At 33.9% G+C, this 17,168-nt stretch overlaps 1 protein-coding gene across 8 annotated transcripts in view; it reads left to right on the plus strand.

Moving 5' to 3' along the window:
* The window catches only part of LOC139962086 (voltage-dependent L-type calcium channel subunit alpha-1D-like), a 226,109-nt gene that overhangs the window by 104,300 nt on the left and 104,641 nt on the right, over nucleotides 1–17,168 (plus strand). The window lies entirely within an intron of this gene.

The following is a 17,168-nucleotide window of genomic DNA, read 5'->3' on the forward strand; positions in this document are numbered from 1 at the left end:
GCTACTTGTTAATCTTGTGTGCAGCAGCATAATTTTCACAAGTCATTGTTTCTGAGTCTCAATCAAATTGAAGATCAAAGTTCAAATCACTTAGAATGCATTGCATACTAAAGTCAGTTACAAAATGTCAAGTACAGTCTACTACTGCAATGACAAAGGACTAACACAAAGAATAAGTTTTGGACGTAATGTGACTATAGCAAGAAAATACAAACTTATTAAAATGTAATGCAGTGGTTATCTGGATAGAAACATATCTTGATGCTTCATAGCTCGCCAAAATATGTGTACAAATTCAATTACAACACCTGCTGTTTTTATTTTTTTTTAAAATCTTGCAGCCAACATAAGTGATTGTAAGATCATTATATGAGGCATGATGTGAATTATATATTTTAAATATAATTGCTAGTAATGCTTGTACATAATCATCCAATTACCATTGCTTAAGTTGCAAAAAACATTTTATAAAGTAGCTAAATATTGGGTCAGAAAATGTATTTTTTTTTATACATCTTGTTTTAAGATTGCTCTTTCCTTTTACCTAAACTTAATGACTGGAATGTTTCAGCACTGCCCCCCCCCCACACTCTGGGCCACTGTCCACTTACTCATCTTTCCATTAACTTGGAAATTTTCTTCTTTTAAAATGAAATTATAATTTCTCAGTCAATTTTCTGTTTATGATTTACTGAACAAAGAGAGTGAGAGGTTAGTAATTATTTGTTAGCAACAAATTTGTTTCTACACATTTTGTAAAGTCTGTAACGCCTAAATGCAAGTGCCCTGTGTTTCTACTGGCAAACAGCAAAAGCCAATAGCATTTTAGCCAGTAAAATAGACTGAATTTTGAGGCCTGCACCACCATTAGTATTTCTCCAAGTTCTTTTCAGAGTTTACCCTCTCTGTTGCATCTCAAAATGCAGGGTCGATAAACTGCTGCACTTAAAATGCTAAAATGCTGTGAATGCATCAATTTTCCTAAGATTCATATCATGATAGTTTTGTAAGTCAACACATTGAACAGCTTTTATAAAGTGTTGATTATATGAAAAGGTCATGCAGCCCCCCTGGGACATTTCTCAAAGAATTGTAGTCTTTTCAATATATCCAGATATTTATACACAATTTCACCCTCCCAATAAAGGAACTTATTAAAGTAAGGTATCTTTCTTCAATTTCATACCAACAATTAAAATATGGGTCAAATTATCAACAAATAGATTAGTGTGAATTTGTGTTGAACAGTGGTAAGTGAAAGCTTTATGTCCATATGTGCCGTTGAGAGGAATAAGGCTTAAATTTTTAAGGGAAACCAATTTCTTGATATAAAGTGAGATCAGATTAAAGTGAAAGCTCTGGTCCATTAAAACAATTATAAATGTGTTTCAGAATTATTTTAGTAAATTACTATAGTAATGAAATCCACATGATCATTTTTCACGGGTTTCTGGTCCAGATACTTTAGACCGATTTTCGGTTTTTTGTGTTTTTTTTTTTCTTGTTTTGATATTATTTGCTAGTTAAGGAATGAAATATCGATCAATACCAAAATCAATGGTTCGTTCTATAGGTTGTTACCTTGACCTAGTTATTTCCATTTAGTTAATTTCAGTTTTGTTTTTGTATTTAAAGACCTTATTAAAGCTCTCTGAAGTTGCCATGTTTGTGGCAATATTTCCTATGCAAAGATAGGAGCCAAACTGTATGTTGTAATTGCTTGTTGCATTATAGCTGGGCCATGCAGATGCTTAGAACATTCAAAAGTTTTCAAGAATCTGCTTACATATATCATAGTTTGAAATATAATTGAAATATTAATCTTCTCAATGGAATTATCAGGGTTAGGCTGAGACTGCAATCAACTTCACAGCAGGAGTAGACTTAACCTGGGAATTAAGCCCTATTTGTGAAAAAAATTGTGAGTTTTGTACGTTACTGTACGAAGAGGTTGAATAGTTGCTACACTCCTTTAAATACTAAAGAAAGGGTTCAGAGCATTTTTCATGAAACAGCACCAACTTCATTAACATAAGGTATGTTATTAATTACACTTGGTTTACACAAATTAGTACCGAAATTAAGTAAGCATACTTAAAAATTGGCTGGAAGTAAAAATGTTGGCTTAAACAGAGTGTAATCGATACAAATTCCATATCATCACATTTACATAGCTGGAATGGTTCAATTAATTATTGAGATTGTTGCAAGAAATGCATCACAATCAGCAATATCATTATGAAATAACATTTTGATTCCAGCATGACTCTAGATTTAGCTTTCTCTTGAATATGATACCATTTTTGTTGCGCTTGTTGCTTTCCTAGAAGTAGGAACACACATTTCCTAGAAGTAGGGACACACTTTTCCTAGAAGTAGGGACACACTCTTTTCCTAGAAAGAGGTTCACTTTCCAGCTGGGAAAAAGGTTTAAGGCAGTGTGAATAGTTTTCTTTTGCTTCAGCATCGTTCAACGTATAAATATCTTCTGCTCTCTCTGCCACACCGAACTCAGCCTTGAAAGCTTTACAAGATAGATTTGCTGAATTTTAAGGGGGCCGGCCCCTCTGTAATTTACTTTCTCATCAAGGAACTTACATGTAGAGATCTGCAAAAGTTTTTCAATGTTGTTATAAAGGTTGTCAACTTCATGAAAGTAAGTTATTACTCTATATATATGTAAAGCATCTTGGCAGTGCTTCTCTCCTATCTTGGCTGACTTGAAAATTGTTTCACAGTGGATGACAATCCCATTGGAACACATATATGTTAACTTCTCCAGTACTGTGCGCATATTCTCGCCTTCAATTACTCAGCTTTGGAAAGGCTCGTGTGCATTTACCTGAAAAACTGTGGGCATCCAATTATGTTATGCAAACAGGGAGCTGTTACTGGCTTGTTGAAAACAAACATGTGGGAATTTTGTTATTAAAAAGAAAACCTTTTTTTTTAAATACTGAGCAAGACTTAATTTTCCAGGATGAAAGTTTGGAGCTAATTCTAGCCGATAAAATAGTATTCAAACGAAGGAGAAGAATAAGAATGATGAACTCAGTTCAGTTCAACAACTTGTATCGTCAGAAGTCATGTGGGTGAACGTAATCTTGAATCAAAGGATACGATTAAGTAATATCTCATTGATGAAAACATGCACATTTTTAGCTGTAAATCCTATAGATATAAATATATATATTTAGATATATATATATATATTTATATCTTTATATAGTCAGATTTGGTTTAATTGTACCTTCAGGGATTCAATAAACAGAAATTGAAGTGTGACATAGTTCAAACTCAAAACTTTTGAGAAGATATTATTTAATACTAGACAGATGTAGTAAAACAAACCAAGCAAAGTTTTACCTCATGCACCCCATTTAAGTGGCTGCAGTATTGACTGATTACATTGCCAAAAATAGGTAAATTCTTACAAAATGTACTTTTTTGAAGATTATTTTTAACCTTGTACAATATTCCCAGATATATCTGAATATATTTGAAAAAGTTTGAATTGCTGATATGTCTCTCAATAAGAGACAGTGTTCAGAGCAGGCCTGTGGAGAAGGGGAGGGGGGGGGGTGTGGGTGTTAAAACAACTTTGTTCATCATGGCAATGGGGTGCCTTTGCCTAACTCAGTATTTGAGAAAGTGGTCAGATGCTTGGGCATACACTCTTGTCCGTCGGATGGGGACGTTAAATGGCGGTCCCAGGATCAGGAATGGGAGCGAATTCACACCCCTGCCTCGTTATCCTCTGAACACTTATCGAGAAGAGAAGGCTTGAAATAAGCCGGTGTACATTTTAATAATTATTTATACTATATATAATAGTGAAAGCCTCAAAAAGAGGGCCCCCGCCTGAACGTCCTAGGATTTGAGAGGGTCTGTTAAATGGTGAGGTGGAACAATTTGTGACCATTTTGAGACTTTTATTTGCTACAATAACGACCCATAGAGCAGAACATTGATTTTACTTCTTGTACTTAATACCAATGTCCTGTGAAGCACTGTATTTATAACTTTTCACTATGTAATTGCCATGCAGCGGGCTTCAACCAGAAGTAGGAAGTCCAGTTGGCAGGTTGGGTGTCAAATTTGTGGCCCAGTGGAGGAGGGGCCTAAGGGGGACAGTGTGACTGCAGCTTAGTTATCTAATGGGATGCTTTGATGCCCTTCCCCTTTTCTTTTCTTTTTTTAATTTAAAGGAAAATTCCAATGAAGAAAAAGGAGAAAACAACAACAAAAACAGAGCAAGGTGTTTAAAACATTTGTGTGAGCACATGCAATTATGTTGAGTAAAATCAAATATTTGCTCCATTGAAAAGTTCAGTCAAGAAATTAAACTCTTGCACATTGTTCTTGAATGTCTTCATTCTTATGGACCTTAAGCAAACTTCATATTATATCTTTACACCTTTTGGTCTTACATAGTTGTTATCGAATCAAGTACAACATGAATGTTTTCAATTAATGCCCTGTGGTACTACTTAACATGTCTGTATCGTATATAATATTTATCCTTTGATTATTTAAGATTGCTTACAAAAATTTGTCCTTGATGTTGCTGAGATGGTTGATATAACATATATCACAGCAGCTGTCACTGGATCAAGGATCCAATAAGTCTTTTCTTCAGTTATTTGATGCTACTCTCCAGAATCATCTTTCGTAGATGAAAACTTCCGCTGCTTGTTTGTATCGAGCAGTTTCCCTCCCTGCTATCATCTTCATCTTTGAACGAACGCCAGGGGCAAACAAATGGTTTTCTTTTCTTTCTTTTATTTTCTCCATTCTCATAATCGTACAAAACAGCAAGTAAAATTGTTTTTTATATTCTTAAAAGCCCATCCCTGCCCTCTCGATAAATAGAAATAGAAAAAAAGAAACCGTTTATTTTTTACCCTTTTTGATCAAATTAAGTGTTATGAATGTCTGATGACATCAGCACATGATCCTCAAGGTATCAAATTAATGAAGCAGGCATTTGTGAGTATTTTTAGCAAAATGTTTGCAGTTTTAGAAAGGAATGACGTGGTGGTGACGTAAGTCAGATTATGGAATCGGTTGTAGAACACTTCTCACAAACTGTTGTTGTTAGGAGACGTTCCCAGTTTATGGACAACCCGTAACAATAATGAACTCAGCTCCTTTTACATTCTCATTGTTTCTGAGATTGAGTGAAGATGTGAAGTTTGCTTACAAGCCATATAAAACATAGGTGCAAGCTGCCATTGGTGCTTAGTACTAGAGCAAAGTTGACATGGGTTTTTGTTATAGAGTAGTTTGCTTTAACTCTTCTGTGTTAATTTTTGTTGCTATGCATAGCAATCAGGTATTCCAATTGTTAAAAAGATGAAGTTTGTAGTTGTGCTTGTTGCCAGTTTATTTAAGATGATTTTTACCGTAATAATGAATTTACCAAATCAGGTATATATCGATAATTTCTCAATTTATGAGATCAGGAAAACTAAACAATAGTGAGCACATGAATTTTTCCGAGAAATTAATTTGATAATATATGTATCGGCCTGGTAAGCAGTTAATAGTTTAGAATGCTAAAAATGTAGCCACGTAGTGTACCTATATGAGAGAAGCTGAATTGCTTAAAACGCTGCTTCATAAAGTCTAAAGTGGCCCTTTAAAACTGGATAAAAAGAGGCTTTTTTAATGCCAGCCCTACACGGGCATGATGCCTGGTCAGGTGCATTGTCTTGTTAAGCACTGAGATTACAGAAAAACCTGGATAATTAATTCAGAGCTCTCAATAATATGGATTCTTGATTAGCCACTTATCCAATCCAACCATTCATTATAGATTGCATCATGTTATGCATTTATTGTCACTTAACCGACCAACACTTCAATTCCAATTAAACAAATTGTCATCTCCAACAACAAATCATCATAGTGTATCATCAAAGTATCATACCCCAATTTTTTTTTTTTTAAGAGTTTCTTCCAAGAATGACAAAATGTGTGACTGTAGGCATACATGTACAGTACTATTTAAGACAAGTTTTTCAGACAAGATAGAGCCATGGGCCTGAAAACCAAATAATTTGATCCACTCTCAACCCCAGCCCCCCTCCACCCCCCCCTTATTAGAGCACATAGCCATGTGATCGTGACAGTCATACATCAGGTGAAGCACACAAGTCCTTGAGAGCGGAATAGGTCCAACACTGGATCTCCATTAAAGGTTGTTTGGTGATTTACTGTGCACTGTTTTTTATTCGGGATGAAGGCAAAATTATAGAGGACGTTTAGGCGCAAACTTTAATAAGATGATGATTGAGTGATATGCATATGGTCTCAGTAGTTGTCCTTGAAAGTACGAGTATGATTATGAGCTGATCTACATAAACAGCAGAGATGTAATAGTAACCATCGCACAATCATGATTAACAGATTATGTATATTAAAGTTGTGTCATTTGAGAAGATTATAATCGGTAACAGAAATTTGAATTGATGGTATTAAGATACATGGTACAGATAGAGTTCTTGATATCGTACAGCCTGGTTGAGAGGGCACTCAAAGGTTAGAAGAAAAAAATAGTCAAATAGAATTTAAAAAAACTTTGACCAATTAAGAAAATGAACCACGATGAAGTGATAATTTCAACGCCTTGTCACATGGGGAGATGATGTCTACTGTAAGATTTTCACAAAATTTTGATGATAATTTAGATGTAAATTAATATTATTGTTTATGTAATTTCAAACCATATATAATCTTAGCATGTCAACTGACACAGATATAATCTTTGGGTAGCATATGATACCTACAAGGGTAAAGAAATTGTAAGATCTAACATGAAATTTACTAAGGGTTATATAAAGTTGAAAGCGGTTTTATGTCATAATGAACTCATGTTCACCTTCCATCATGGACTACATATTATGTCAAAGAGATAGGAATACAAGTTTTTATTTATTTTAATACAAGTTAATGCAGTTGTACATCTTTTGCAACATTCTTCTAATGGGACTGCAGGAAGAGGGACAAAATGGGGGGGGTGGGGATTGATGGGGCACATAGAAGAGTAAACTTGAAAGACACAATGGGGTAAAGTTTAAATTTTCAATAGGGGCACTGAGGGCTCAGAATTTTTTACAGTATTTTCATAGAATAATGAAACATGCAGAAAATAATACGGAATGAAACATAATCCTCGACTATGAAAAGAAAAAGTCAGGTTTCCCAGTTATTTTCATGGTAAAACAAGTGCTTGCTCCTCTGATATCTTACAGGCTCTTTAGACAAGCTAATATTAAGCTTTGTCTTTTAACAAATATGCAGTCCAACACTGTGATATGGTAAATTGAAAGGGCAGTGAGGACACATTAAGTTAAAAGGTATTGTGGCATTATGTGCCATTTCTACGGTCATTCTTTGAGAGACATAGGTGACATTTTCCTCCAAAAAAAAAAAAGGGTGTTGGCAGCGAAAAGACATGCCATCAACTTTTTCAATCCTTTATACACAACCCTTGTGGATCCTTGATCATGCCCTACCCCAGGATATAATTCAATTACCACAGGAAAAAAAACACAAATATTTGTCTTGGACATATTCTTTAATACTTGAGAACCATATTTCTTCAAATTAATTTAACCAACCCTCCAGTGGACCAAATCTTTTGTAATTTCCTTCCGCACCCTTCAAATATTGCTCAAAACTAACTTTTACCAGTTGTTGTAAAGTGTAATCAAATTTATGTTTCGGCTCAGTTGCATTCAGATCTGATCAATTAATTCTGCTTTATAATTGGATCAAAATTTTATTTACATGAAGTAATAAATGTGGAAGGAATAGACAGGAATATTTGATAGAATGATGGCCATGTTTATAGCCACCATCTATTAAGCTGCATGAATTTATTCACTTGATATTTATTTCTATATAATGTACCTTAAAATTGGATAAAAAGTCAGTTTTTAAGCTGATTATGAAAAACTATAGTTTACTTTGTCAGAAAGGAATGGGTTTAATAGCCATTTCCATGCAGTATATATATTATGAACAAAACTCACACATTTCACAATATGTCAGTCTTAGCTTATATAGCAGATTCACTGAATTAAATCTTACAAAATGAGGTTTAAATTGAAAAGAAAATTCAAAAAAGATAAGTAAAATACTGTAACCATGTTTCCTGCTGTAGTGATTGACTATATGTCTTCTCTTAAATATTGCTACTTTTCAAGCTTATGGATCAATGTCTAATACTCGATCAGTTCTAAAATTAAAAAATTATCTTTAAGAAAGTTTGGTCTATGTAAGTGTGAATATACAACTTTGCTCCACATTGCACCAACTTCTTTAAACAGCAGTTTGAATCAATTACTGTAAAACAAAATTTTGATAATAAACCACCCTACTGCCCCCTCTCACCTTCCCCCCCCCCCCAAAGAGTGTAGTTAATGAGGCTGACTAATATAATTGTGTCTGATAAGAGTGAATTTTTTACTTTCAATGGCCTCATTTTATAACCACAATTTCATTTGGTATTAGATTTGAACAATTCTTTCTTTTATCATTTGATGAGATGTTTTTGAAACTCTCATAAGAATGGATTTTATTAATAGATTTGAATTTATAGTGTTCTAAGCAATATACTGTACAGCCATTTTTGTTGGGGGGGGGTGGGGGAACAAATATTTCGATGTCTGTTTGTTCCCAGACAACATAAAACTGTAATAGTGTAGTTCTTGAGCTTGGCCAATAAAGTTTGGTAATTCAAAACAATGAAATCAAATGAGTTGACGATCAATGATCATTAACCTTCATTTGGCATTTGTTTTATGTTTTATCTAGGACGATGTCTTATAAATTGATCAGTTGTGGCCTTAGGTGAAAGATAACTCTCAAGGTTGTTGAAGTTTCTGATCAAATGCAGACTTAAGCTCCTTGAACACCCAAAACAATATAAATGGATGAAGGGAGTGGGCCCAGGGGGTGAGGCCTCCTCTTCTGCAAATTTTTGTGGCAAGTAAAAAGTTAGCTGTAATTTGGCTAAAAAAAAAAATTTAGAACGATTGGTGCAAGGAATTCCTTCTTCTTGTTTCAGTAGAGATTTCATTAACTAACATGCATGGTACCCGGGTCCCTCCCCAACCCCCACCTCCCCCTTTTGAAAAATCTTGGATCCACCAAGCGCTGCTGATCATTCATAATTTTGTCAATAGATATGTGTGTAAAGAATTTTGGTTTTATTTTATTTTTAATTTTGAATAATATATTCTGCAAAGAGACTAGGAAAGGGAAGGGTGACTTCCTGTATTTATGTGATAGATTGGCAATTTTTTTTTCCCACCAAATGTTGGTTACCTTGTGAAGATGAAAGTTATGTATTGATTGAAAACAAAAACAATCTCCAGGGGTTTTCCAACCAATGAATATATAATTGACTAGAGAAAAAGTTTTATTTCATTTTTGCTGCAATTTTTTTGTCCATGGGTCTGGATTTAGCACTGCCATTAATGAACACATTTAACACAAAATCAGTAGTGATTCCATATTGACTATTTGGTGTGGTTTTTTTTTCCGTGATTAATTGATCAAAATCATTTCACAATTGACTGAAGTTATAATACAAAGAAAACTTTTCAAAATGAAATTGTTTTTTTTTATAGAACTTCGGGCTAATTTGTGTGGTAATCTATGATTGGATCATTTCCATGTTTACGTTATATTTAGCAATGCTTGTTTTTTGACCCAATTAATGAATTTAACCGTTAGTCTGGAAGAGGATTGCGGGAGTGTAACATTAATGTGATAAATGATAACAGTGTCATGTCATTTATTTTCAATTTCTTTAATGGTTATTGGAAAACAGTTCGCTTGAAAAATTCATTTATATACTATTAAATGAATGTTCACTTGATAAAAATCTGTACAGTTTGTCTATGTTTGATCAATTATTGACAAGCTTATATTGAGTAGTAGGCCCACTTTGTAGGTTTAGTAAATTTGAACTTTATGGGAATCCACGAATTGCAAAAAGTTAAAAAAAAAAATTTACTGATCCCTTTGGCTTGCTTGATTACTTGTCAATTTTTATGTAATTAGAATATTATTTTCAAAAAGTGCAACAATTTGGATGCACATTATTTTCCTCTCTGGAAAATTATTTGAATATTATAAAGTTCAAGACCTGGGAGCTCTATTTAATATATTGACAGCATTCATTCTGCTGATTCCCTTTGCATTTACAGAAATTATCACCAAAGTATATTAAGTTGTACCTTTGCTGTACAAAATGCTATGATAATGTGGTTGGTCATATAGAGATGCCATCAGATCCCTTTACCCCCCTTACCCCCTCCCACCTCCCCCTTACCCCCCTCCCACCTGCCCCTTACCCCCCTCAGGCACGTAGCCAGGAATTTGCCAAGGGAGGGGCGAAACTGTAGATTCGGCATTGCAAACTATCTAAGCGTAGCGCCACCATGGTTGACACGAAGCGTACAAGAAAATTTTGGCTGAAAATGCCTCCCAGATCGCTGGAAATGGCACTTCCCAGGCCTTGTAAGTTGCATCTTAGCATTTTCTCTTTTGAAAATACTAGCAATATCATAAAAACATTAAAAAAAAAATAATAAAAATATGCTCAAGGGGGGCAGCTGCCCCCTTTGCCCCCCCTTGGCTACGTGCCTGCCCCCTCCCACCTCCCCCTTAGCCCTTTATGAACTACAAACATCATCATATGGCAGCATTTTGAATTCACTTTGATAATGCTTTGATTACATTCACTACAAAACTCCAATAACAATATTGTTCATAATTTTTCCTACTTAAATTTCATTGTAGATACATAGTAAAGTTGGTAGTTTTAAAATATTGAGTGCCTAGGCCATGGAATGTTGAGAACCCAACAGAATCATTGTGTACTTTTTGCTCATTAATTGCTTGGTTAAAACAAAAAAGCAGAAAGGGATATTTACTTTATCAATTACATGCTAGGTTTGGTAGATTTACTGACCAGAACCCAGAAGCCAAAAATATAATAATAATAATATTTAAAAAAATAAAGAGGAAAAAGACACACAAAACTCTATAGTAATATATCTCTAAAAATCCCATGAGTTTAAGAACTATCTAGGTTAAATCTCACAGCAGCAATATTTAAGGTATAAGAGAGAAATTAAGATTCATTCAAATGAAGAAAAAAAACTGAAATTTATGATTATTGCAAATGTGGTTATTGCAATATATTCGAGATTTGGTTGAATCCAGACTTGATATGTTATGTATTACAATAGCCCACCCCCTTAATATTTTCAGCAGATATGGCAGGTTTTGTAATTACTGACTGTAATTATTATTTGCCATTTGAAGATATAAAGCACACTGTGTAGCCTGGGCTTAAAGAGTCTCTGCAGCTGTCAAATTGTCAATAAAATATAGGTTTCAAACTTTAATCATCTTCAAAGGGGACACGCCTGAGAAAAAAATAATAAGAGAATAAATATCATCAATATTTGTAAGATGAAAGAAAACAACAAAACTCTTAGGGAACTGTATGTTGTATCTAAATGAACTTCTGTAATTAACCTTGAAAATCCCACTATACCAAATTCTACTTAAATTGCTGCAATTTTATGCGAATTCCTTCATAAAGGTAAAGCTTGCTCTTGAAAATAGTTCTGTGGTTGCCTGTATGGTAGCATCTAGGACGATCGAATCATTAATATTCGCTAAGTTATGTAGTAATTAGCCTCACTAGATCTATCTCTTGAGTACTCATAAATAACGGCCTACACATTGGTGAGATATGTGGAATATTACAATTAGAACATTAAAGCTATTTAATACAACTTATTCTCAGTGCTAATGACTCTGAGCAGATATGACCAACAGTGGGATTGCCTCATGTATATTAAAACTTAGAGGGATATTCTGGTGCCAAGCAGTCTGACACTTCTCTTAACTTAGAGAGAAAAATATTCCACTTTTGTAGTAGTAGTAGTGTAAAAGTATGTGGGCCTGATGTTTCGATCCTAGCAGGATCTTCTTCAGAGGCTGAATGACAAGTAACAGAAAATACAAGGCACAAAATACAAGCACAAAATACAGATAGGTTAATGATGAGCAAAGTGAACACAAAAGAGATTGATGGAATAGGATTAGTTGACAAAGGGTGGAGAGAAGAAAGAACCAATGGGGGAAGAGGAGAGGTAGGAGATAAACTTTGTTGTAGTTGTTAGATCTCTTAGATGAAAGTAACTGTATTCTGGCTGGCTGAAGCATATATTCTTCCAGGGAGCTCCTGGATGAAAGTAGGACCGCTGTTATCATGGGAGAATATTCTTCAACAGCTGAACTGTCCTATTCTTGTTGCTCTATTTTTTTAATGTCCATGTATTGGAAAGTTTGTTGTAAGTCATCAATATGTTTTCTGTATTTATAATGTCATCAAAAAGGAAACTTTTTCTTGTAGATATTTTAGTTTTCTCTGTGGATAAATGAGCAGTTAAAATATTATATGAAGAAAAACAAAAACCATTTACAGTTCAATGGTGATGATGAAATCTGCTGTTGTCCATGCAGATGCATTCACAAATTATAACCAAATTTGAAGCAAAAAACACCCCCCAAAATACAAACCCATATCTTTGCCATACAAAATGCAATGGGTTTGTGGTTTTGACCTAAAGATGCAGAAATTTCTCATTTTTTTTTGATATTTTTTTTTAATCAACTTCAGCCACCAGAATATTCCTTTAAGCAAAATGTGAAATCATAGTATTACCATGTGGTTTTGTAATTACTTTTCTCTGCTTGCTGAGATATTAAATTGATCGAAATTGAATGCAAGGAGCATAAAAATATCAAGTACACAGGGGAAAGAAACCTGGTGATATTTTCAGACTTGAAGAGATAATAGAGTATATGGCCAGTGTGGTCACATCGGGTCAAGTTGTTTGGCAGATTTTACAAAAGTCTAAAATAAGTCTGTATTTATTGTCTTATAAACTCTCAACCATGCTCAAGTCAAATTATACTGGACTCGGTTGAACAGAAGTGAAATTTATGAGCATTAATTCCATGATTTTTCTCTCATTTGAATCTTTTGATTCTTGAGAGTGAACAGTTAGCAGGGAATAATTTATCCAGTATCGCATCTCGAAAAAAATGCTTTACAAAATTATAAAGGCTGCTAAAATAAGTGTAAAGATGTATCACAGTTTTCCACACAGAAACTATAGTAAATTCAATAATTGATAAGAAATTTCAGAGCCTTTGAAATTGAAAATGCTACATAAACTTTGAACACTCAATAATTCCCTGGCGAGCTGCATGTGAACACACCATGCAGATGAACTTGAATACATTTAATGCACTGGGTGATTGACTTGTTCAAGGTTCCGTATATGCTGTTTGGCGGAAGGAAAAAGTGGTTTAGAAAAATACAAGTTAAGGTGCTTAAAACAGTTTGTTTAATGTGAAACTTTGAAAATGTTTGAAAGATTTCTTTTCAATAATTATATGAACGATTTGTATAGGATACTAGAGGCTGTTAACTAGATAGGACATAGAGCCGTATATTGAGAGAGTTGCGACATAGAAGGTTTACAGTCACATGATTGTTAGGGCCATTTTGTATCCTTTTATAAGTTATAAGTTCTCTACTGACGCATGACTGTAGTGAAACGCTATAAAGCGGGTCACCGTTGGCAAAGGCGGAAAAGGTTTTTGTTTGTTACGTACATTGTAAGAACTCCCAAACAATATGTTTAACTTCACTAAACAATAGCGCACACCAGGAGATGTTCGGTATTTTCTGTCCTTGAGAAACAAAAACCTTCGTAATCATGTTCTATCACAGGATTTCACTGTAAATATGATGATTTAAGTTTGGAGGTTAAAGCAGTTTAGAAGTTTAAATTTGACTATCCCCTCCCCCACAATCGATATCTCCAACAACGCTCTCCCACCTCATCTCCCTTTCCAATTATAGGAATGACCTTTAAAGCACAAGCATACATGCAAGTGCTATTATGAATATTATAGTTATGAATAATGTACTAAAAGTAAAATCTTGCTGAGATATTAACTGGAAATTACAGGCAAACATAAAAAATTAAAGTAATTACATTTTAATGAAATTTAAAAAACTGGAAAAAACTCTGCCTTATATCAAATAGTAATATGACCAAAAAAGAAAATAATTCATCATATTGTGAAATATTATATGAAGACAGAGAGAAGGCTTTCCGGCTGTGCAATATTTTTGACAAAACTAATCTTTAAAATATTCTGAATCAGAAAATTTTATACAGTGTCCTACAGCTAGCTCTCACAAAGTTTGATGTAAGTGAACTTGTCATGAATGCGGCCGTTGTCACCACGAAAGCTGTAAACACCAATTTAAATATTACTGCTAGCGAGCCAAGGAAATTAAGTATTTATAAACACAAAATTCTGGAAGTTTCTACTAGTTTTTTCTCCAGAAGCTATCTGTCAAAATGAAAAATGGTACCAGAGAGATGACTCTCAAGGCACACAAACACACACATCCCATCAATTTTGATCAGAGACAAGTACTGGATATACTATGAGCGTGTGTACCGCACAATGGAGTTTATAAGGGTGTTGGGCTATGACAAGGAGATTTGTAGCCTCACCACCCTTATAAAGAGTAAAAATGGTGATGTATTACTAATAAATGAACCTAACCTCATTTGTGTTTTATATCAGTTCTAAACTCATATAAATGAAAATGGTATGTAAGTAGGACAATATCAATTAATACTGAAGTTTGAAACATAATATCGTTGCAACCACGGAAATTGGCCGTGGAAAAGGTGTTGCTGTTTTATATTTCATTTTGATCTATGAAATGTGTCAAATTTTGGGGCAAAGTTACAAGACATGAGTTAACGTATGGAAACTAGTGAATTTTTAGAATGCCATTGGACTTTTGGCAGAATTCTTTGAACAAATAGGTGTGAATTTACTGCAATGGAATATTCTGCATCAACTTTTTTAATGCAGTTTAGTACACACAAAAGTTAAACATACTTTTCTGAAATGTCACTTGTAAGAACTACTGAATAGCTCAAATTGTATTTTAATTGAATTGAAATTTGAAATTAAACAAGCTAATTAAATTAGAGAAAGGAAATGTAAAGAGCTTCACTTATTTATCTGGCTCTCAGTTAAAGAAGAAGATGTGAAGTTTAGTTGAAAACTTATTCTAAAATATTTAATAATCAAAAAAAATAAACAGCAAAAAGTTGGATCTATATATTTTTATAACTCTTCTTGTGATCATCGTTTGGGTAAAATTGCTCAACTTTCAGCAACTAGTTCAGCAGTTCACTAGACTTTTCAAAACTCAAGGGGTTTAAAAAAAATTACTGGCATTATTACCATAAAATTTTGAACAGAAAAAAATGTCACTTGTAAGAACTACTGAATAGCTCAAATTGTATTTTAATTGAATTGAAATTTGAAATTAAACAAGCTAATTAAATTAGAGAAAGGAAATGTAAAGAGCTTCACTTATTTATCTGGCTCTCAGTTAAAGAAGAAGATGTGAAGTTTAGTTGAAAACTTATTCTAAAATATTTAATAATCAAAAAAAATAAACAGCAAAAAGTTGGATCTATATATTTTTATAACTCTTCTTGTGATCATCGTTTGGGTAAAATTGCTCAACTTTCAGCAACTAGTTCAGCAGTTCACTAGACTTTTCAAAACTCAAGGGGTTTAAAAAAAATTACTGGCATTATTACCATAAAATTTTGAACAGAAAAAAATGTCACTTGTAAGAACTACTGAATAGCTCAAATTGTATTTTAATTGAATTGAAATTTGAAATTAAACAAGCTAATTAAATTAGAGAAAGGAAATGTAAAGAGCTTCACTTATTTATCTGGCTCTCAGTTAAAGAAGAAGATGTGAAGTTTAGTTGAAAACTTATTCTAAAATATTTAATAATCAAAAAAAATAAACAGCAAAAAGTTGGATCTATATATTTTTATAACTCTTCTTGTGATCATCATTTGGGTAAAATTGCTCAACTTTCAGCAACTAGTTCAGCAGTTCACTAGACTTTTCAAAACTCAAGGGGTTTAAAAAAAATTACTGGCATTATTACCATAAAATTTTGAACAGAAAAACTGGCTATAAATATTTAATTGTTTGCAAAATGAAAAAGAAAAATGTTACTGAAATGGATCAACATTTGACCTTCTCAATTTGGCTATGTTCATTATTATTGTTTATGTTCATTATTTGGGCAAAAATTGCAGCAAGCAGCTCACGGTACTTTTCGAAAGGTGTAGGTGAACTATAATTGTAAATATGCGAATCATTGTATATGTTACTGAAGAATCACTGTAAATTACATGCAATCTGAATTAATGGAAGGGGAAAAAAAAAAAACTTTTCAAAACTCAAAAGATTTAAATTACTGAAAAATGATGGAAATGATTTTCATAAATTTTAACTTTGTGTAAATTGAATTCAGTTCTGTACAACTGAATACATTCCACACGGTTATTTGAAAAGCTGTTCTCCATATATCCTATAGCCCTTTCATGATTCTTTCAAGCAGTGGCGTAGCGTCCATACAGTCAGAGGGGGTGGATGCCCCCCCCCCTGACGTACTCAAATGGACTGATGGCGCCCTTTTCAGCATTTTCCACTTTTTACTTGTTCGCGATTATTGACTTTTTTATTGCGCTCTCAAATACCTATTGACATTTGTCACATTTTGTTGGTGTAATTTTCTGACAAAATGGCAATGACACCTATTTATTCTTCGTTTATCTGCAAACTAGCAAGGCCCGGAAAAGGTCATTTCGGGCGATCTATAGGGAGTATCTTTACTCAAAAAAATTCTGTACACTCCGCGCCAACCTGTGGTGGCGCTCCGCTTAGCCTTAGATGAGGTTGAAAGCGCCCCTACAGACCATTCTCGCCCCCCTGACCAATATCCCTAGCTCCGCCACTGCTTTCAAGGAGTACAATACAGTAGGTGGTATATGATGTCATTGTGGCAAATGCTCTTCCAAGGCTTTCATTTCCTATTCTTCTCGTTGATTACCTTTGAGATGTGATACCATTGGAGTGTCTGCTTAGCTGTCATTGTTCTCTGCAATTGGAATTTTCGTCAAAATGAAACCTTTTTTTGTGAATAAGTTAACAGT

The sequence above is a fragment of the Apostichopus japonicus genome, chromosome 20 (genome assembly GCF_037975245.1).
Source record: "Apostichopus japonicus isolate 1M-3 chromosome 20, ASM3797524v1, whole genome shotgun sequence".
Lineage (NCBI taxonomy): Eukaryota > Metazoa > Echinodermata > Holothuroidea > Aspidochirotida > Stichopodidae > Apostichopus > Apostichopus japonicus.